Here is a 23,924-nt window from a genome sequence, read left to right on the forward strand (position 1 = left end):
GCCTCGCCACGCACGCTGATTGGCCACGGCCGGGGAACAAAGGTAGAAATATGCAAATCACTGCGCTCGGCAGACCGGGATCCGGGAGGGCGGGGCAGCCCTGCGGAGGGGGAGGGGGTCTAGACGGCCCCCAGGGAACCGGCCTGGGGCTCGTGACAGTGGCCCGGGTGTCATCCTCCACTCCACCCCCACCCGAGCAGGTGAGCAGCAGAGGGCGGGGCTCCACGCTGGCAGCAGAAAGGACAGCACCTCTCTGCATTCTTGCCCCGTGGGTGACGTGGCACCATTTTGAACGAGATGATAGAACAAAACGAAGCACCTGGCCTCGTTTGAATGAAAGAAGAAGACAAGAATGAAAGACTGACAGAGAATGAGGGTGCAGGCAATGAAAGGGAAAAAATAATAAGTGAAATACTAAAAGGAGCAAACAAAAACCTGTATCTCGCAACATAATGTAAGAAATGTGGCCTAGAATGGTGACAGATCTCAGGTCAAGAGGACTTACTCTACTAAGGACCTGAGAAATACTTATGAATACATATGTGCAAAAGCAATCAAGGATCATTATTCTTGTGGTAGGGTCCTGAATTTTAAAATGCTTTTCTGCATAAATAAGAGCTGGGGAAGCCTTTCAATAATGGCCGCAGTTAATTTATTATCACTTTATTTGCAGTGTCTTGAATTCTGATTCCTTGCCTCTAACTAGAATATTACAAGTATATTAATCACATTTTGACAGACCATTGCATAGAATAAAGTATCATATCACATGATCTTAGTCCAGCTAATGTGTTTTAAGCACCACTACTGTGTTCCGGCTGTTAGGCTGGTGGTAAAGGCTTGGTTATTTCATAGTACTTTCTACCAATAGCAGATTTTATAAAGAGATTTTCAAGGGCCTTAAGAGTTGGCTGTGGTTAAGAATGTTTACTGCTCTTGCCGAGAACCCCAGCACCCAAATATCACTCCCATCTGTGACTCCTGCTGTGGGATAGTGCTGTGGGATGTTCTGTATGTTAAACGTGTTGCTCTGGTTGGTTAATAAATAAAACACTGATTGGCCAGGCAGGAAGTATAGGCAGGACAAGGAGAGAGGAGAGGTCTGGGAAGTGGAAGGCTGAGGCAGAGAAACACTGCCAGCTGCCGCCATCATGACAAGCGAGATGTAAGGTACCGGTAAGCCACGAGCCACGTGGCAAAGTATAGACTGTAGAAATGGGTCACACAGTTTGTAAGCAATGTAAGTCTCTGTGTGTTTACTTGGTTGGGTCTAAGCGGCTACGGGACTGGTGGGTGAGAGAGATTTGTCCTGACTGTGGGCCAGGCAGGACCAGGAAAACTCTAGCTACAGGCTCCAGTCCAGGGAATCCAGTGCCCTCTTTTGACCTCAGTGGGCATCAGGCATGCACATGGTATACATACACACATGCAGGCAGACACTCATAAACATAAAATACTAAAATAAACCTTAAAAAAAAAGAAAGATTTTCAAATTTACTATATGTTTTGAGCCTAAAACTTCACACTGTTACATGAATGTATGGGTCAGAAAAACATTGATTTAAAGAAGTTAATAAAAATAACTTCAAATACTGTACTCCCTCTTCTAGCCTCTTCCTGCCTCCTCTAACCTCCCTCATACAAACTCATGGATTTTTTGTCTTTTGTAATCCTTCTCAATCTTGTATATACTCCCAGAAATATTTTTAAAAATTAGTATGGGAAATGACCCTCAACTCCAAATTATACTTTTAATTCCACTTTTCTTTTTTAAAATCCAGAACTTTAAGCCTTGTGTGGTGGTGCATGTCTTAAATTCCAGTGTTTCTGAGGCAGAGGCAAGCAGATCTCTGCGACTTCCAGGACAGCCAAAGCTGCATAGGAAGACCCTGTTTTAAAACTAAAAAAAGAAGGAAAAAAGAAAGAGAGAGAGAGAGAGAGAGAGAGAGAGAGAGAGAGAGAGAGAGAGAGAAAGAAAGAAAGAAGGAAATTCAGAAGTATACAAAGAAGTATCAACAGGAAAATCTGAGACACCAATACCCAATCAAATAAAGGGTAAACAGTTTTCAAGGCATAAATATCTACTTCAGTCTCAATCTTTTCTACATATTTAACACACAATTTAAAATTCTGAAAGATTTGGATGGGCAAAAAAAAAAAAATGTATTTAGAAGCCAAGCTTGGTAGTACATCCCTGGAATCCCCACACTGAGAAAGCAAAGGCAGAAGCGTTATGAGTTGTAGACTAGGCTAGACTAAATAACAGAATCTGTCTCAAACAAGAAAGCAGACAGACATGGAGAGACTGGCTCTTGCAGAGGACAGAATCATGTTCCCAGCACCCACAACCACTGGCAACTCCGATCCAGGGATCCGTTGCCTCTGGCTTCAGTGGACACCTGCACTCAAGTTCACATACTTACACATACACATTCCCATAACTAAAAGTAGCACGGATCAGGAAAAATCTTTTTAAGTACTAAAAGGAAAGACATCCTGGCACTGAGCATGTAGAGACAGGAGATGGATTCTTGGGGCTCAATAGTCATCCAGTCTGCATATATAGCAAGCTGGGTCACTAAGACTAAGGAGGTGGATGGTGCCGGAGGAATATACCTGAGATCTCCTCTGGCCCCCACAAGCATGCACACAATGCCTGAGCACCTGTAGCACCTTACACACACATGCTCCAGTACAGAACCATGCATGCACACTCACAAACATACACACAAACAAGAAAACTTGATTAAGTCGTTGTCTACTGTGTAAAACTGGTATGTTTTCTATCAGCTGTGTTGTTAAGTGAAATATGAAGACAGGCTTTATAAAATGTGTTTCGGTGTGCAGTACATGGTCCTTTCATGAAGAAGTAATGGACTGAATATTTATGTCACTCTCAGTAGAGTAGTAATAAACTGATGTGGTGGTTGCCTCCTACCCAGTAGGTCTGATTGCAGCTCTTCCTCTCTAGCACTGTGCCTGGATTTCATTTCTTATAGAATCAGAACTGGCAGGAAATATTTTAATAGGTAACCATTTAATTGACATTTAGAATCAAAGGAAGACAAACAGCTGAGATTTCAAACCCACTTCTACCCTCCAGACTCTCCTCTGCCTCCTCCCTCACTTTCTCTTTTTCCTCTACTTTCTCTTCGTTCTTCCTTCTTGTCTAGTCTTTGTCATTATTGCTATTATTTTTTCCCAAGCTGACTTCATGCTGGATTCTCCTGCCTCAGCTTCCAGGTGTTGCAAATACAGACATGGGCCGCAACACCCAGCTGTTTGTGATGTGATTCTGAGCCATGGCAAAGACAAAGTCTTAGGAATCTTTCCAGATCTTCAAAGAGTCTAAATGCCAAGGCTGAGTGAGTTAAATGTGCAAGGTGTTCATTGGAGAGGAAAACCTCGGTGTGGGACGCAGGAAGGAATAGGAGTCTGGAAATGCTGGACAACCACCATGCAAGTGTACCTGTGCAAGAGCAGGGAGAAGAAGGGACAGGGAAGGGGCCGAAAGCACAGAAAAATGCCTGAGTGTGACACAAATTTAAGATTTGCGGAAGCAGCTATGATTTGAATACAGTATAGTGTCTCCCCAAGACTGCATGGATTTAAACTGATTCCCATTGTGAGGTATTAAGAAGATGGAAACATAATCTGACTTCACCTTTGGGATATGATTCAGATTAGATAGCATCACTGGGATGGAGCCCCCGTGACTGTACCTTGGTGGCATTATAAAAAGAGTAAGAAACTTTGGTTGCAGGACATAAAGAAGTAAGCTCAACTGATCAAGAAACTTCCTTTCTGCTGCATACCTTTCATAGAGACAGGAAGTGCTATGCAGGTCACTGGGGAGGAAAAGGCACCCAAAATCATACCCAGCTGTGAACCCTGTGAGCTATATTACCAATCTGCCAGGCAAGATGGTCCGTGTGCCCACAGGTACAATAGCAGCATGCCTTTTACAGAAGTAAACACCTGCTGCTGTTTGGGTTTGGGGCCTGCTCTCCAGGGGGAATATACGCCTCGTGTTGTACACCTGATCAAAAATGAGGCTATAGAGATCAGAGGCCCTGGAGGGAGGTGCACTGCAACTGTAGTTTTGTTAAATGGACATGGGTTCGAATTGCCGTCTCCGTACGTAGGTTTATACCCATAGAGCATGCTGCTCTAACACTGGTCAGAGAAGGTTCTTTCTGCAGTGCTCAACAGTCAGTGCAGAGACTGATAAGTGATCAAAGGCCTGAGAACAAGTGACTGTTGAGTTTGCAGCCCTAAAGGGAAACATATCACCGACTCCTAGGCTCAGGGAATGTCACAGAAGAGGGTAAAGCCAAAAGATGGTGGGTAGTGCTGCAAAACACTGATATCTGGATCACGGCTGCTGCACTCCCTCACAGCCGCTGTTGTGACATGCCACCATGGATGGGGGAGGGGCTGGTGAAACACCACTGCTCCCTAAGGAGCTGTTGGCACTTAATGATTGCTGGGGGAGGGGAAATCATAATATTCAATGGCAACTTGCCTTGATCCAGTAAACACCCCACACACACACTACTCAAGCTCATGCAAGCAATCTGAATTCAAGTCACCTGAAACTAAATAAATAATAAGAACAAACACAATAAACTCAGTGGGTCACAACATCAGCAACAGAAAGACATGAAGGTAGGAGGGACTTGTTTAAAGAAACGAGGGGGGCCGGGCGGTGGTGGCGCACGCCTTTAATCCCAGCACTCGGGAGGCAGAGGCAGGTGGATCTTTGTGAGTTCGAGGCCAACCTGGTCTACAAAGCGTGATCCAGGAAAAGGCGCAAAGCTACACAGAGAAACCCTGTCTCAAAAAATCAAAAAAAAAAAAAAAAAAAAAAAAAAGAAAGAAAGAAAGAAACAAGGGGTTCAGCAGGAGAAGGGGACCAAGGGGGCAGTAAGGAAGAAGGGATGACTAAGAGGCATTATACACTTCATATACATACATGAAGTTATCAAAGCAAACTCGTCTGCTAAAACTCACCCAGTCTATGGTGGTGTGCTGCTGGCAACAGAAAATGAATGAATACCAAGGCCAACAGGACGTCTTTGGCCAAACTCAGAAGTCTCCACAATCCCATACACCTCTCTGGAATGAGTAAGCCACTGACTGAGAAGTCACCACAGTGCTGTCGGGTATTTATTTGTGGTGCTATTTACTGGGCAAGAGAGGACACGAGGTACAATGGAACCCACTGTGAGAGTTTTATTAGGGAAAGTATAAGAACGAGGATAGGCCTGCCAGAAATGAATAGTGCAGGAGAGAGAGAGGGGAACCGGTGGAATCTGCTTTTATAGGTCATGCCCACGCATGTGCATATGGGCTTTGTAGCTACACCACACACGCTCATAGGTTATGTGATCATGAGGTACATGGGTTGCGTAGGATGTAAGGCCCTGGGGTAACTGGTCAGCACATTCGAAGTAATGTAGCTAGGAAGTGGCTACGATTTATAACACTATCTATAACTGATTTCAAATGAGAGCATTGATCCATTTCCTTAGGCTACCCACAATGGGTCTGAGGAATTCATTTTCTCTAAAAAAAAAATTAGGGTTAACATGTTTATATACTGCAAATGTAGTCACATTTCAAATTTTCATTCATTTTTATCATCATGATTTTATCAGGAAAGGAAATCTGTGATCTAGAGTAATTCAGGTGTTAATAATCCTTACTTAAAAGCTCTTCATCATTTAGATTTAGCTTGACATGATCTCAAAATGTTTTAATAATTTTAAATAATAATTTAAGCTTAAGGCAAACATTTTGTTTGTTGTGGACCTTGCCTTTAACGGCTGAGCCGTCTCTCCAGCTTTGTCACAATTTCTCTTAAAGAATTCAACATCAGGATTTAGTTACGTTCAGTTTGTCCCGAGAAGAGCCAGTGAGATGATTCAGTGGGTAAAGGTGCCTGCCCCAGTGATGAACTGAGTTCAGTCTCCCCAGACCCACACTGTGGAAGGAGACCCTGTTCTAGCAAGTTGTCCTCTGACTTCCACATGCATGCACATACACACACACACACACACACACACACACACACACACACACACACACTTTAATAAATAAATGCTAAGCAAAATGGTACCCCCCAGACACCTCCAGCAGTGGTAACCATGATACGGCAATGCTTTCTGGGCTTCTCAGTCTGAACACAAACTTAGATAAACATAAAGTTATTCATACACAGTTTGTAGTCATGTAAGATATCAATGTTATAGTAACTTCAGATTGTTTCATCTAGAGTCTGTTGTCTTTGTCTAAGTCCCTGTGGACTATTTCATAATCCATAAAATAGTATTAATAGGTAAATCATCAATGTTTTAAGTGCAATTGACAGAGTTAAATTATATCTAATATCAATTTTTATTACAATTTGGGGGCCATTATTCCTCTGATAGTCTAATAAGCAAACAAAAGAAAATACGAAGCTTTGCAAACTTTCTTTTCTTTCTTTCTTTTTTTTTCTTTTCTTTTTTTTTTTTTTTTTTTTTTTTTTTGGTATTTTGAGACAAGGTTTCTCTGTGTGGCCCTGGCTGTTCTGGAACTTGCTCTATAGACTAGGTTGGCCTCAAACTCAGAGAGATCCACCTGCCTCTGCCTTCCAAGTGCTGGGACTAAAGGTGTGCGCCACCACCACTGGACCAGCTTTCGTGCTGAATGAAACACCAACGGGGACTCTCTTTCTCAACAGGGAAACACAGAAGCTAGGCATCACAGTCACCCCCCTTCCACATCTGACCTAATGTCTCAGTTCTCCTGTCCCTTTTTGAAAGATTTATATTATTTTTGTTTATGTACACACATATGTGCAGGTGACTGCAAAATCCAGAAGAGAGCATTGGATTCTCTGTAGCTGGAGTAACAGGAGATTATGAGCCACCAGACGTGGGCACTGGGATTTTTTTTTATTATTTGTGTTTTTTATTTCACTGCACATGTATGAATGTATAAAAATGTACCACACCCATGCATCTGATCGCTGGAACTGGAGTTGAAGATGGTTGTGAGCCACCATGAGTGCTGAGAATCAAACCCATGTCCTCTGCAAGAGCAACACGTGCTCTTCACCACTGAGCCATCTCTCCAGCCCACGGGTACTGGGAATCTTACTCTGGTCCTCTACAAGAGCTGACAGTACTCTCTGTAATCTTACCCACTAAGATTCTCCCCAGTCCACCAGCCTATCTTTCTGATATTTTGCCAGTTTCAGCAATTAAATTGACATATTCTCCATTCCTACAACAATGTTCTGCCTCCTTTTGCTACACAAGATGGTTCACTATTCATGCCAGAATACTTCAACCAGAACTTTGTTTTTAAAAATGTTTTTCTTCTAGCCACAAATGAAATGTCAAGGTTTCATTTTCTTTCTTTCTTCTTGCGATTTTTGTCATATGCAAATGGTTCTCTTTTTCCCAGAGGAACTAAATCCATTATGTATGACTACCTTGCTGTGGTATGTCAGCATGGACATCTCACTTCTGAATTTCTGAGTGAGAACTTTTAGAGGCATATTAACTGCTGAAGTATTACATGCAGTTTGAGGGATCAGTAGGCGAGTTGAGCTTCCTCAACAGACAAATCTAGCCTGGTCACTGACCTGGAGCCTTTGATGAGGGGAATAGCTTGAACAACAGGTAAATACTTAGACCTTTTGTCTCTTCTCTACATCTTCTCTTCCAAAAGGGAAGCTCTTCTCTGTTCAAGGTGACAGTGCATTCATGAGATTTCTAGTTAGAGTGAACTGAGAATATTCTTAATATTCTACCACACCTAAAGAATTTCCTACAAACATTCCCTGTCTGAATTCTGAGACCTGAGTGTTTCCATTTATTGATTTATTTACTTAACTTACTATGTTTCTAGGAATTGAATCTTGGGCCTTATGCATGATAGGCAAATGTTCTACCACTGAGCTCCATCCCCAGCACTTGCCTGGAACTTACTATGTAGACCAGGCTAGCTAGCCTCAAACTCTTAGAGATCTTCCTAGTACTCCTGAGTACTAGGATTAAAGGCATGTACCACCTTGCCCAGATCTTATTCTATTTTTGATATTGTAGGTTAATATTTATTAAATTCATTTATCCAATAGAAATTTAAAAAATACCTGGATTCTTTAATCTAAAAGCTAATAACACAAACTTAGTTCACATATATCAGAGAGCAATAAAAAGTGATTAAGAACTCGGTATGTGGCTCTGTGGTAGGGTGCATGCTTAGCATGTACAAGGTCCTAAGTTCAATCTTCAGCACCACATAAACGAGATGTCATAGTACAAACCTGTAATTCCAGCCTTCTGGAGGCAGAAGCAGAAGGATTTAAAACCTCAGTCATTTGTGCTGGCTAGTCTTGTGTCAACCTGACACCCAAACCAGAGTTCTCTGAAAGGAGGGAACCTTAACTGAGAAAGTGCTTCCATGAGACTCAGCGATAAGACATTTTCTTAATTGATTACTGATGGGGAGGGTCCAGCCCATTGTGAGCGGTTCTATCCCTAGATTGTAGTCCTAGATTCTATAAAAAAAACAGGCTGAGGAAGCCATGGGGAACAAGCCAGTAAGCAGCACCCCTCCGTGGCCTCTGCACCAGCTCCTGCCTCCAGCTTCCTGACCTGTTTGAGTTCCTGTCTTGACTGCTTTCAATGATTTAAGTGTAAGCCAAATAAACCTTTTCCTTCCCAACTTGCTTCTTGGTCATAGTGTTTCATCACAGCAATAGTAATGCTAACTAAGATATCACCATGAGTTCCAGGCCAGCCTGGGCAACACGAGACAGTTTTTAAAAAGAAAATGAGGGGGAAATGCAATCAAGTTGATCCTTGTGAGTCTGTTTAAAGTGTGGTCCTGTTTGAGATAAGGGAAGCAATCCTAACACTTAGAAAGGATGATTAAGTGATTAAAAATTTTAAAGAAAATTTGAAAAAAAATCTTTAAGAAAGATACATTTTTTAAAAGAAACGTAGCTTTCTGCCTGTTATCTCTGAACAGCTTACGCATTCTAAAAGCCAGATGGATGCAATCTGATTCAGCTCGTGGTATGTGTAATCCTCCAAGCTAGAAACAGATCAAATATCCATCAACAGCAGAGCTCACCAGCCAAACCCTGGTCATCCACCCGATGAAAACCTACCTACCTACACAGGACCAGGATGAGGACGCATGGCCACCTCAATGGTTTTCCTACAAGGCATGGAGTTTAGTAAAAGGACTCAGAGATACAAAAACATGGATTGTATGATCTTGTTCCTGTACAGCTAGAGACATTAGGTGTTAACATCTGTATCTAGAAATGAAACTATACACAACAGTGAGGGGTTGATAACCAGGAAAGTCTGGAGAGTAGTGCATTTGGAGGGAAGGAAGTGTGGAAATGATGTTTAAGGAAAGGCCATAGGGCACTCCTGGGGGATGAGAATGTACCTAGACTGTTACCTTGCAATTCATCTGGAAAAGCCGATGGATTTGTGTGAAGGGGGCGGCCAGGAGTACCTTCAGCCTAGTGAATGTACCAACAATCTGGTTTTAGATCATATAAACAATGCTATTACAGGAAAGTAATGATGAAACCACCTGTGTGTTTTCAGTTTCCTGCACTCATTTTTCTTTAGAATGGTACCTGTTTACCAAGAAATGTAGCAGATAAGACGGTCTTTGTCATATCACTTGTGGCTGCTTTTGAATACTGACTGTGCCTGGCAAAAGTGCCAATTTATTCTTTTTGATATTTCTGGCAAAGTCTAACAATCCAGGACAAAGAGACATCATTTTTGAAAATAAAAGTATATCAGCCTTCAACCATATCCTGTTTACACAACCTCAAATGTACCAGAACACCTTGTTTATTACTTTCCCCAAACCAACTGCATGGCAAAAGTTTTAAGAAACGCGTTTAACCTCCTCCTGGTTCCACTGTGAGTTTTGCAGTATATCCAGTTTCTAGGTTGGAAATTATCTCTTAGAAACTGAAAATTGCGCGCGCGCGCGCGCGCGCGCGCGGTGGTGGCGCACGCCTTTAATCCCAGCACTCGGGAGGCAGAGGCAGGCGGATCTCTGTGAGTTCAAGGCCAGCCTGGTCTCCAAAGCGAGTTTCAGGAAAGGCACAAAGCTACACAGAGAAACCCTGTCTTGAAAAACCAAAAAAAAAAAAAAAAAAAAAAAAGAAACTGAAAATTTTGTTCTTTATCAGTTCAAGATATTGTGATGACTGATACTCTCTTGTAAATTTTTTTGCCTTCTCTTTTGGAAGCTCACAATCTTGTCTTTGACTGAAAATACTGGAATTTTTCAGAAATTTTTTATGATGTACAAAACAAGATTGGGCACAACAGTAAATACTTTAATGAAAAAAAGCAACAAATTATAAATTTTTGCAAGTAAGTGATTTAAAACTATAAATTTTCCAAAACCTTGAAGAATATGATACATGAGTGTTTTGTTGTTGTTGTTAGGTTTTGTTTTTTAAGTCGGAACATTTACTTTATGACTGATTGTTGAAATCTTCACGTTGAGCTGCATGCTGTGGCAGCTACCCTCCTGGCTTGAGCTGTTGTTCCTTCATGGAATCCACATCCTAATTTGATGGTCTCATACCTCAGCCCCCCACATACTGGGACTGAAAATATATGCCATCACCATGTGGCTAACTATTATTATTATTACATTATTAGCAATTAAACCTAGGAGTTTGCATATGTATTCTACCACTGAGATACATCCAACCCATTTAATTCTTATCAACAACTTAGGTTAACTTCTTTCTGCCTTCCAATTTGAAGTCTCAATCTCTATAGGTAATGCTATATACATTTGGGGAAGTCTCCATCATTTATCTCTCTATTATAATGACCTCTAAATTTAACAGCTTAAGACTGTAACCATTCTATTATACCTCTCAATTTTCAGCAAGGCTTGACTATCTCGCTGCTCGGCTTCCTAGCAGAGTATTAGGAGGGCACTATTCAAGTGTTATCCAGGGTCCAACCTTACCTACTGGAACCATCACAACGTTCTGTTTTTCCTCAGGACCTCTGTGCAAGGTCAAAAGAAGGAAAGAAAAACAAGAGGATGAGGACTTGAGGCAGTTCAGTCCTTTGTTTGGGGAACCACCTGCAGTGACCCCTCTAGGAGCCAGAGCCTGGTATCCACTTACAGCTTGGGGTAGTTACAGTGCAGAATGGAGGGAGAGAAAGGACATTGAACGCTTTCCTTTTCTAGCCAGAAACTGGCCATTGCTAGGAGTGACTCCCAAATGGAGAATCGTGGTAAAGAATGTCATGTGATTAACAAACATCTCTTAGGGCAGCGACTATCAGGGGGTCTGAGGAGGTACGTGACAAGAATTTAGGTAAACGATGTAGAACACTGTCACTATGGTTTCAAGAAATTGTCACCATTTAACCGAAATGGGGGACTTTACAAAATGGTGTGACTGTGGCTAGCCCTCTCCGTGAGCTCTCTCCGTTGAGGTAGTTGGTCTTCCTACACCGTGCTAAGGCACATTAGGCCTCTCCCCATAGACGCTGCATCTCTTCTGCTGTGATCTACTGCACAGAGCAGCCATAACAAATCAAGATAGAAAAACACAGAAAATGCTGGGGACATGGGAAAGAAAAGGAACCCTTCACTCAAAAGCCTTTTGTCGACCGAGAATCAAGAATTCCAGTACAATTAATGTTTGCTGTAAGGACTAGAAACCATATCTCTTTTATTTAAAGATACTTCCAAATAAAAATTTAAGATGGAAATGAACCATGCTTAAGGCCTGGGCGTATGTAACATTCAGTGAGGCCTTACTCCTTTTTCCAGACGTTTTCTGGAAACCACTTAAACCAGACTGTCAGCTTTTGTTTACAATGAAAACAGCTTAACTTTCCCTGCAGGTCTTGTGACCTAGAGCATGACCTCATCACTATAATCCTACTTGGCCCACCTCAGAAACTGCCTCGTGATCGCATGTGAACTTCTTAGCCGCACTGTAAAGACAGTAACTTCAGCACCTCACGGAATCCTATCCGTGGCTGTTGTAAAGACAGGGAAGCCATTTGTTTGAGAAGCCCACATCCGTGTTCTTGGGTACGTTTTAATCTTTCCCTGGACACTTCTCTCTCTATTAATGCTAGTGCTTAAGTCTATGCTAAAAATCCGTTTCAATAGACCTGAACTCTGATTTATTCTGACTTGTCCTGAAATTCCTTTCTGCGGTGAAGTCAGGGATCCAGCTTTACCTGAGTGGGGTCTCTGGGGATAACTCCTCGGGCGTCACCTGTGCAGTGTGGAGCTGTGTCTCCGGTGGGCCCCTGGCACCTCTGAGAATAGGTCAGCCCAAATTCCAGGGTGGAGGAAAGAGACCGACTTCTTCTTCAGAAAATGACTTATTTATTTAGGAGTGCTAGGGGTCAAACCCAGAGGCTGTGTGTGTGTTAGGTGAGGGCTTACCAACTGAGCTACATCCCGGCCTTCCATTAGTTGCCTTTGCAGTTGCTAGGGACAGAACACGGGTTGTAGACATGCCCGCAAGTGCTCCGTTACAGAGCTCCTTCAACCCCCGCCTTCTCAGTACCTTCTGTGTCCTCTTTCTGAGGTAAGGTCTTGTTACATAGGCTAGCCTGGCCTTGAACTTGTGATCTTTCTATTTCAGCCTCCCAATACAGCTATGGTGTTATCTCATAAGAACCAATCTCTTGCTGGAAGTTATAGCCGAGAGTTTGTGGCCACTATCATCAATCCTGTGGTGACTCTATTCCAGTCCTTCACTGCTACCTAGTGAAACGGCCCGACAGAATTAAAACCATTGCATTCTGAAAGAGGCTGGGATTGGAGACATGAAGGCTCTCATGGGCTACACACACAAGATAGCTCCCTCACACTATCCTGAAGCCTCAGCCAGGATGGCTGAAATAGCTGGGAGAGGCTGGCTTTTTATGCATGACTTAAACTTCCTCCTAGAGCAGTAAGATCGGTAGTTATGTGATACCTTGCTTTCTCTATATTGTGTGTTCTAAGGAGCTCCAAGACATCTCCCAATCACTTTCCCATAGTTATCTACTCCAAGCCAAGTAACAGCCGGCATCGATGAAGGGAAGGATAAAGGACTTGGAGAAACAGGGGACGCTGAAGGTGATAGAGCAGGCCTCAACTTCCTGCTTCTGGCTTCCACACTTGCTTAAACACCACACACACACACACACACACACACACACACACACACACACACACACACGCGCACACACCCTTATATTTGCAGATATTCACAAAAACATTGCACTATGGAAACACGTTCCTCCAAGACCTTCTAAGAGACCTGCTAATACTCTCTGCCTGCCAGCTGCCCTCCACCTCTGGCCTCTGTAGCTATGCTCCTTAGGCAAGGTTTCAATTTCCTCCTATCTATTCCCTACCCAGGATCAAAGCTGATCACGTTAAAGTATAAATGCAACCTGATTGCCATTTAGGTTTAAAATCCCCAACAGCGTTTGCCATCATAAAAGTTTCTTAATATGATATAAAAGCTTTTCAAACTCTCTTCCTATTGACCTTCTCCTACTCTTTGATCTAACAGCATTGAATATCTTTAATTGCCTGATGTCTTTTAGTCTAATCCTCCCCAACTTCTAGGTCTGTGTTGGGCAGTGCACCATTCAGACATGGGAAACCATCCTTTAACAGGAAATGTGATTCTGAGGTTGTATAATTGAAACAGTGCAAACGCTTATTCCAGCACGTGGAAAACTGAGTCTGAACCCTTGTCCTCCGTGTGCCAACCAGCAACTCAAGGAGCTTCTGTTTCACCACAAGTGGAGAGTACCTGGAGAACATACACATGCTCTCAAACCCTCCATTCAAAAGTAGTCCACGAGGGGATGGAGGTATGGCTCAGTGGTGTGGTTATTATGTAGCATCTATAAGGGTCTGGGTTCAATCCTAAACACTGGAAAGAACAATAGATCTATGCAGCTTCTGTTCATTGGCTGGAATGAGTCAAGTGGATAGAATCAACACAGTGTCATGATGCACAGACATAATCCTAGTACTCAGGAGGCTGGAGTATGGAGGAGATGGGGCAGTTCAAACCAGCCTGGCCTGTATAGGCAAGTTCAAGGCAAGACAGAGCTACACAGTGAGACCTTATATCAACAAAATAAATATCACCACCACACAAAAACAAAAACAATGGCGGTGGCAGAGGCAGGCAGAGCAGCAGCAGAGACCGGGTCTGGTTGTAATAAAGACCAGAAGCTGAGCTTTTACCCGCTGAGGAGTCAGTGAAAACAAGGAGATTAAGAGCTTGGAACAGGCATGCCTTTAATCCTAGCACCCAGGGAAGGAGCCATCTCTGTGGGACACGAACAGAACGGATCCAAACACTCTGCCTGAGGCCAACCCAGGGCCCAGCTGCCGATCCTGCGAAACCCAACAACTTGGAGGTATTGGTGAGATTGCCCTACTAAACAACCTGCTCAGCTGAGATCCATTCAGGAGAGGATTCAGAATCCTACAGTCTGCAGTCTGAGGAAACAAGATCAGCTGAGGAGTTGATGAATGAGCAAAGCATGACCTGAGCACACAAAAGAAGGCGCTGCCCAGCCACCGAACCAGATCACCAGAATCATAAGCCTACACTACACCGACTGGGAACAGGTAAGCCCCCATCTCCAGACCCGCAGATCAGGTCTCTAGCCCCTAGGCCCTACCCATCAGAGTCCCAGGGACCAGACAGCTACCCTTTCCCTGCTCCTCCACCAAAAAAAAAAAAAAAAAAAAAAAAAGACAAAAACAAAAAAAAACAAAAAAAAAAACCAGCCCCTACGAACCCAACAACCACTGGAACCATAAGCACACCCTACACCAATTGGGAACGACTGCTCCCTGAGACAGAACCCACTAACACTGATTGGACTAAGCTGCTCCCAGAGAAACAGAGCCCAACAGCACCGATTTGACCAAGAACTCCTAGTGGACCAAGACTAACAATTAGAACAAGAGAGGCACCTTCACACACAGACACCGCCTACACCAAGCAGAGGAAGAGATGAGTAGACACCAGTGCAAAACTACAGGCAACAACATAAAGACCTATATGACATCAGAACCTAACGATTCTACACCTGCAAGACCTGAACATACCAAGGCAGAAGAAGCAGAAGAAATCAATCCTAAAAATGACTTTAAGAAGATGATAGAGGCCCTTAAAGAGGAAATGAAAAACTCCCTTAAAAAGGAAATAAAAAATTCCCTTAAAGAAATGGAAGAAAAAAACAAAAACAAAATAAAACAAACAAACAAAAAACATCAAACTGCCTGGAAAAACAGGTAATGACCTGGTCACGCCCACCTCCTCACTACACTTACCATCTCTCGGCCACATCTGTTTCCAGCTGCTCTCACTACTCACCAGTTACTAGTATATAGACAATTCCATGACGGGATGAAAGTGTATTCGTGTGCTTACCCATTTGGTTCTCTTCTAGTCCCCATCAAGGTTTGGGTAACTAATGGATGTTTACTGAATGAACAAATGAATAAAATATTTAAATTGGCAAATGTTTATTACAACACTCAACTCCAGCTCACCGTAGTCATCTGAGTAAATTATAAAGCTCATTTATATGCATTCCTTCCCTTTCTTCGTTTGTTTTGTTTTATTGTGCTGGGGTCTACCACTGAGCTCTAGCCAAAGCAGTTTTGGTTTGTTGTGTGTGTTTTGCTTTTGACAGGGCCTTGATGTATAACCCAGATTGGCCACAAAACCAAGATCTTCTGGCCTCATCTTCCCGAGTGCTGGAGTTACAGGTGTGTCCCACACTGCCCGACTGCTTGTTTTTATTTTCCTCTGAGGAGAGTGGTATGGTTTCCTACATTACTAACTGTTTTAAAGATGGTGAAGCTGAGGCTGGGGGCTTACAGAATCTTCATCACTGGCTGCCCAGCAGAACTGCTGTATTCTCATGCCAGATCCCATTCACTGTCTTAGCAGGCCTGAGTTGCTTGACCTCTACACATTCCAAAGGAAGGCCAGTCTTGAGGCGGGCGCTGGGCCAGCCCCTTTGGAGTACTCTACCCAAGTAAGTGTGAAGTGCTTTGCATGCCTGGAGTCTTGGGCCATGCTGTATTTCTGGCAGATGCCTGCTGCTCTAGTGAGAGATGAAGAGGACTGGTAAGAATCTGAACAGCTGCTCTTGTTATACCCGCGCTGCCGGGATACACAAGTGACTGTCAGCAAAACGCTGCCTCTCACAGCTAGGGTGAACATTTATAGTTTGTCGCATTTTGCAAGAGTTGTCACACAGCATTTCTAAGATGTGTATCTCATGAGACTCCACTGGGAGAAGACCCCTAGAAACTCATAACTGTCTATTCCAGGTCTCTCCATATGTGCTCTCTCTTTTGATAGTAGTTGTAGTGGGTATTCATTCCACCTATGGCCTTGGGGTACCAGCCCCTAGGGCATGGCCTCTTGGGTAGCTTAAGATCTGGGGATCACATAAGGGGGCCTTTCTCTTTGTCATGCATGCACTCTTGGAGGGTGGAGACCTAACTGGGCGACATGAAGCAGCGTGGGACCAGTTCTCAGCCTTCCAGGACTCTGGGACTGAATTTGCCATATCCTGCATTAGTGAGTTGTTCCCCCCATTATAATCCTTTAATAAAGACTTCCTTTATTAGTAATCCACATATTTTCAGCAATATCTGGCAGCCAGGATAGTGCTCAAACCCACGACCCTGAGGTTAAGAGTCCCATGCTCCATTGACTGCAGGAGAAGAAAAGTTATGAATACCAACAAAATTAATAAAAATTCGATTTGAACAGGGGAAACCTCTTAGTAAGGAGAGGTGATAGCTCATTCAACCATGTGACAATTCTACAAGTTGTAAGGAAGACTCATGAAACAAGGATTGGGGCAGGGTTCTGTTTTTTGTCTTTACAAGATAATAGAAATACCCATCATCAGGAAGTCGAAAGGCCTTAGATATCTAGATGTCTAAAGCAGAAGGAAAGGCTATATAGAAAAAATTTACAAGCAAAGAATATCAGACCTATTGGTACCAATATACTCTACACGGCAATATCTCACTGCCTAACATCAATTTCTCTTTACTTCTAGAAAACTTATGCTCAATCATAAATCAAGCTGGCTTCAGAGTTGAAATGTGGCTCTCTCCTTCTCTAAACCCAAGCATGTTGCTAAAAGAAAAAAATTAAGAGATTCTGTCTCATATCAGAAGAGCTACATGGTGTGGGACAGAAGAAAGCCAATAATCTAGGAACTATTGCTGTCAAGATTCTAGTTCTCTGCATGTCTATTCTTGATTCTTTATAACCCTTCTTTATATATCTTAGATCTTAAAGTTTAACCTTTCCATTTTGATATTAATAATGTTTAAGTTATCCACAGTGAACAATAAATTCTCCTAACAGCGATCTCTGAATCCCCCAGAAGGAAGATGGGGCCCCACAACAATTCTGCCTGATTCATAATGATACCATTGAGCCGATAAACACCACTCAGTGATCAGCTTTGGACTACAAACTGTTCAGAATGGTTCCAAGATGGCTAGCTGAGATGGTCCGTCATATTACACTTCTAGCCAGAACTTCAGATAAGCTTCACACATAACTTGGAGACTGACTACGAGTATTACAGCCAGTTCCTACGAGACCTAACCACCGTTTTAGTTTTTTTCACAGGATCCCACAGAGATACCATCGTCCCCCAGACAGCAGGAAACAATTCTAAAAAAAAGGTTCCCCTTTTCCCAAAAGATTGTTCTCTCAGGGTTATAGATAATTTGTTAGGGTTTGGTTTTAAGTTGTAGTAGGGTAGGGCATGGAACAATAAAGTTTAGACTCAGGATTCTCTTTTGGAAAAGAAAATAGGGGAATAGATAGGATAGGATAATAAGGTAGATTATTATATCTACTTGTAAACTAAATCAGCAACTATCAGCTTTAGATAATTTGCATTGGTATGGATTCTTACATATTGATACAAATGTAAAATTATTTTTCTATTCCTGCTTAAGATAATTTGTATATTCATACAAATACAAAACTATATTTATCATATTGTACATATGTGTAGCTGGAAGTTCCTTCAGTCCTGCCCAGCCCCGTGGTGGGGATGAATCTCTCCCACCCATGTCCCACATAAAAATTCGATTTGAACAGGGGAAACCTCTTAGTAAGGAGAGGTGATAGCTCATTCAACCATGTGACAATTCTACAAGTTGTCCACAGCCATATCCACCCATGTCCCACAGCCACTTGGTCCCAAGTAAACACACAGGGGCTTATATTACTTACAAACTGTATGGCCTATGGGTCAGGCTTCTTGTTAGCTAGTTCTTATAACTTAACTCAACTCATTTCTATTAATCTATATGTTGCCATGTGGCCATGGCATTACTGGTCTGCTGGCATTTTGTTGCTCCTTGGGCTGCAGGCTGGCATCTCCCCTGATTCCACCCTTCTTCTTCTCATCTTCAGTTTGAATGTACTGACTAACCTTATCCTGCCCTGCTATAGGCCAATGCAGCTTTATTTATCAACCAATCAGAGCAACACATGTTCACAGAATACAGAAAAACATCCCACAGCACATATGTTCCTACTCCTGTTTGAAATATTTTGTACATTGATACAAATGTAAAATTACATTTGTCATACTGTATGTATATTCTACCTCTGTTTAGGATACTTTGTATATTGACAGATATTAAGGATATTGTTGTCATATTGCACTATACAGTTCTACATCTGATTAAGATATTTTGTATATTGTCACAAATTCAAGGTCATTGCCCTTATACTGTACATCTGTTTACAGATTGTTTACTCTTATAATATGAAGCCTTAGTCTTTAAGTTATTTAGGTTGATAAGATTTATAGGTTAATAGTCACCCATGCTTGTCATATCTATAGTCATGTCTGTTAGGTTTTCTAGATATATAGAAATATATATTGGATGAATAGATAATCTTCAGATACTTCATAAGCCTAGAGAATATGGCATTTAAATGTTCTAATAACTTGGAATTCTATTGACATGAGACAGGATTGCTCCTGGCAGAACCCATCTACTCCCAAGAAGATGTTAGGTGATATATTGTGCACCCTAATGAACTTATCTGGGGTCAGAGAACAGAACAGCAACTAGATAGACACAGAGGCCAGAAAATGGCCTTTGATCTATCACTTTGATCCTATCACTTGGGAGGCAGAGATTCATCTGGATCTCTGTGAGTTCAAGGCCACACTGGAAACAGCCAGGCATAGTGACTCACACCTTTAATCCCAGGAAGTGATGGCAGGAAGCAGAAAGGTATGTAAGGCATGAGGACCAGGAAGTAGAGGCTTTTTAGCTTTTAGGCTTTTAGCTGCAGTTCAGTTGAGAGCCATTCTGGGTGAGGACTCAGAGGCTTCTTCCAGTTTGAGAAAACGAGATGGGCTGAGAAGTTAGTGAGGTAAGGTTAGCTGTGGCCTGTTCTGTCTCTCTGATCTTTCAGCATTCACCCTAATACCTAGCCCCTGGTTTTTTATTTAATAAGACCATTTAAGATTTGTGCTACAGTTAGGCATTGAAGACACTCCATATGGAGTTTGTCTTCTTCTTGGCAAAAAAAATGGCCTGTTTGGCAAAGAACTGCCCTTGCCTTGACTGCTAATAGTAAGCACACTGTCCAATCCAGACAAGCAGGACAAAGGATAAGCAACTGCTGAACTTTGTCAAGACAAGGTAAGACGCACCGGGTGGTGGTGGCGCACGCCTTTAATCCCAGCACTCGGAGGCAGAGCCAGGTGGATCTCTGTGAGTTCGAGGCCAGCCTGGTCTACAGAGTGAGATCCAGGACAGGCGCGAAGCTACACAGAGAAACCCTGTCTCGAAAAATAAAAAAAATAAATAAAAAAAAAAGACAAGGTAAGATGGTCTTTCAAAATATGCTGCTTCTGAAGGTGGTCTGTCAGATATTTTAGAGCTATAGACAAAATATGGATGCCCCAACATTGCAGAGAAACATAGGGTGACTGTCCAGGCTGCCAGCGGTCTCTGTCATTTCTTGTCATTTTTCGGAAGTTGCTCGCTTGCACTTCTGGTTTACTGAGGTAATATTTTCTTTCTCAGGTCTTTGGTAGGGTTGAAGACTAGATAGTTATAGTTACAATCCTCTCATATCTTAGCTAAGAATACATTAGGTACTAGAGTTAGATTCTTCAGGATAGGACAGCTATTGGAGTAATCTCTGTAATTTGCCATTTACCTATGGTCTGGACACATAGCATTTGTTTCTTGCTTGCTGTTGTTTGTGTTGGCTGTATTTCCATTTTGGTTTATGTTATTACCTTTTCCTTCTCCTGGACAACTTGATAATCATTCTTATTGTATGTAGTTTTGTATTAGGTTTAGAACTTTCTTATTTATACGAAAAAGGGAAATGTAGTGGGTATTCATTCTACGTATAGCCTTAGGGTATCAGCCCCTAGGGTGTGGCCTCTTGGCTAGCTTAAGACCTGGGTAGCACATATGAGGGCCCTTCTCTCATGTGCATGCTTTAGGAGGGTGGAGACCAAATTAGGCAAGGAAGGTGAAGCAGCATGGGACTAGTTCTCAGCCTTCCAGGACTCTGAGACTGAATTTGTGTGGGGCGTTTACCCAACCACCCCCACAGTTCCCCAGAGTTTTCTTGAGTGCGAGCAGCAGGAAATATTAGATAGAAGGATTTATTGCGGAGAATATCGCGGAGATAAACAGATAGAAAATAAAGGATAGCCTCGAGAGGGCCTGGAACCTATTCCAACGGGCCCCGACTGTCTCTGTCCCAGGGTTTTTATAGAGACGCCAAGGGGTGGAGCAAAAGACCTCCTCCCCCAGCACAGCCAAGTGCAGACCATCTCAGACACCTGCACTCAGGCCCGTGGTCTAATCATCCTCTATGTGGACCTGCTGGGTAAAGCCACGAGGAACCCGAGAACGGGCTCCCACAGGTCCCCCTTTCTTAATATATAAAAAAATAACTATTAATGGCTTACAGCAATCTCCATAGCTGTTACACCTCCCAGTATGGGAGTAGAGGATGATATAGATGGCATTTCTCTTTTGAATTAGGTCCAAGGTGACTACAGCAGTCTTTGCTGCCTCAAGCCCTTTCTAAGCCAAAAACTCTTAAGGCGACTACAAACTTAAAGAATCCCTTAGCTTCATCATTACCATTAACAGGTTAACATAAATATTGCTATACATAGCCACAATTCTCTCAGTCTTACAACTCAAAGCAAACTCTTAACAGAACCATTTGAATTAGCATATATGGTGCTAAATATAGTTAACAATTTTCTCCGTCTTACAACTTTAACTCAATCATTTGAATTTTCTTGTTAACAGAACATAGGAAAAACTTCGATGTATTCACATCAAACTTAAATATTTCCTTAACTCCACAAAACCAGGGCGCATTAATATCAATAGGGTTCTGCAAACATAATTCAATCTCATAGCTCCTCCTTTTCTTTATAATTTTTTAAAGAAAACCTCAAACCTAGTTAGAAGAAACTCATACAATTCCTACAAACCCATATTGAAAAGCAGTCTTCTCAATCTAACCATTAACACTTTGAAAACTTAGCAAAACATCCAAAAGCAGTTTCTTAATAAAACTCTTTATACTTTAAAAGTAGTCTCTTAATATACCCCATTTGCATTTTTTACTAACAATAACATGACATTAATCCACTCAACTTTTGAAATTAGACTAAGAAATATTAACTCTCCCCCTTTTCTTTATAATTTAAGCAAAATCTCAAGCCTAGTTAAAAAACCCAAACTTCTGTTTAAACAGTTCCGTTTGTAACACAAACCAGTTCCATAAGTAATTCCATTTTACATAAACAGTTCCACAAAACAATTCATGAATCACCAGTTAATAAAGCATATATGCATACACAAAACTGCATCTTGATTCTAGGTAGAAATAAATTTCTTCATTTAAACAGTTCCATTTTTAACCCAATTCCAGCAAACAGTTCTAGGTCATTACTATGAATAAACTCAAAATTGTCCCATTGCAATGAAATCTCTACTGTTCATTTCATTTCTTAAGTCCCAAAATTCACATGATAAATTCTGGTACGAGCCTTCCAAATATGAAGAAATCCATAACCAAAATCTTTGTAGTTTTATCTCATTTTAAGTTCAAAAAGTTCAAACAAGAAATAAATTCTAGTATCAGGCTTTCACTTCCAAATATGAAGAGATGGTTTTCAACCAAAACTTTTTGCCGTTAACAATTTTACTTCAAACAAGCGTCTCTGCAACTTTTGTTCTCACAGACAGACCTTTTTAGGTACAGTAGTATTCTAAACCGCACCGTTTTTGATGTTAGCTCAGGTTTTTCTGTGTTGCGTTGATTTTCCATGAATCTCAGCTGCGGATGCCTTGTGCTAGTTCTGGCGTCCGCCATTCTTAGCTTCTTAGTGGCTTTTGGAGCTTTTGAAAAACCGCTCAGACTGCCTGCTTTGCAGTCTACTAGGACACTACCTTCTGTGTCTCAGGTTCTTTCACCATATACATTAAAAATAGACTCACACTTAACATTTACACTTTACAAACTCACATATAACATTTTTTGCATTTAGATTCACATTCAACATTTACGTGTTTTTACAAACTCACATATAACACATTAACATCTACTTATTTATACTCCTTAAGGAAACTATAGAACTACTTTAGCAAATATATTTCTTCTTATATACTTATCATATTTCTTATTTAAACTTACATTTACAATTAGTATCTTTACTTCTTACAAGCTTATTACTACACGTCTTAGACTACCTTAGATATTTCTTGCAAGCTTATTTTCTTAAAGGAACTCTATAGATCTATTTTACAAACTTATACAGGGCTACCATTAGCATATATTTAACTTAGCAAACACCTAAAGATTTCTTAACACAGATCTAACAAGATAATTTTTACAAACTCACATATCTTATTTTCATCTTTTTCTATTTCTTACTCTTAATTATTAGTACTATCTCTATTAGACAGATTCTCTTAACTAGACAGGAAGTATGTACATCATTTCTAAAGTTTAGAGTTTACAGTCAGCTTTGTTATAAAGCACTGGGATTTAGTGAGTGTTGTTATAGAATTGTGATAGTTGTTGCTAGGGAACTGTAACCTTCCCAGGATGATGCCACACTCCAAAGTTGCCAGTTCTCTCAGCCGTTCCGGACCCAGCAGAGATGCACTGTCAGCGGTAGACAGTGTTTAACTAGAGGCTGTCCCTTCACCCAAATTCATAATAGTTCCCCTAAGTGCTTCAATTCAGACAAATGTTTCTATTACAGCAGTACTCTTGGTTTGTTCTACCGAAAAACTTCCCTTCACGCTGACAGTGAAATTACCGTATTTAGCTGCTGTAAGCTCTTTGCCAAATATCGCACAGTTATTAGGTGATATAAAGTATTTTTCCAAAGGAGCTAGTAAAGCCAAAAGCGGCACAGCTCCGAACTCTATTTCCTCACTGTTTGCATTAACCAGTGACAAAACCTCAGAAACACTTATTGAGCCACTTTCATTCTGGTTCCTTTATAGGAACGTCATTGGAGCTGACCTTTCTTAGTCCCATGCTTCTTACCAGACGCTCCGGTAAACACCGAGCTTCATTCTCCTCTTGTGAAAAAACACAAACATGTCCTAGACCCCATATTAACACAGGATTAGTACCCTTCCATAATCCCAAGCAGGGTTCTTTCTATTTCTCATTACCCTCAGCTAAAGGACCAGGAAGATTGGCGTGAGCTCTAATATGGCCCACAAAGCATGGCAGCTTGCTTTTGTGGAATAGCATCTTGGAATTGTTGAAACATTTTGACTGGATTGTT

General features: G+C 41.7%; 1 pseudogene; it reads left to right on the plus strand.

Annotated features, from left to right (window-relative positions):
• Positions 1-50: 50 nt before the first annotated feature.
• The window catches only part of LOC131924557 (cilia- and flagella-associated protein 300-like), a 58,517-nt pseudogene continuing 34,643 nt past the window's right edge, over positions 51-23,924 (plus strand).

The sequence above is a fragment of the Peromyscus eremicus genome, chromosome 14 (assembly GCF_949786415.1).
Source record: "Peromyscus eremicus chromosome 14, PerEre_H2_v1, whole genome shotgun sequence".
Lineage (NCBI taxonomy): Eukaryota > Metazoa > Chordata > Mammalia > Rodentia > Cricetidae > Peromyscus > Peromyscus eremicus.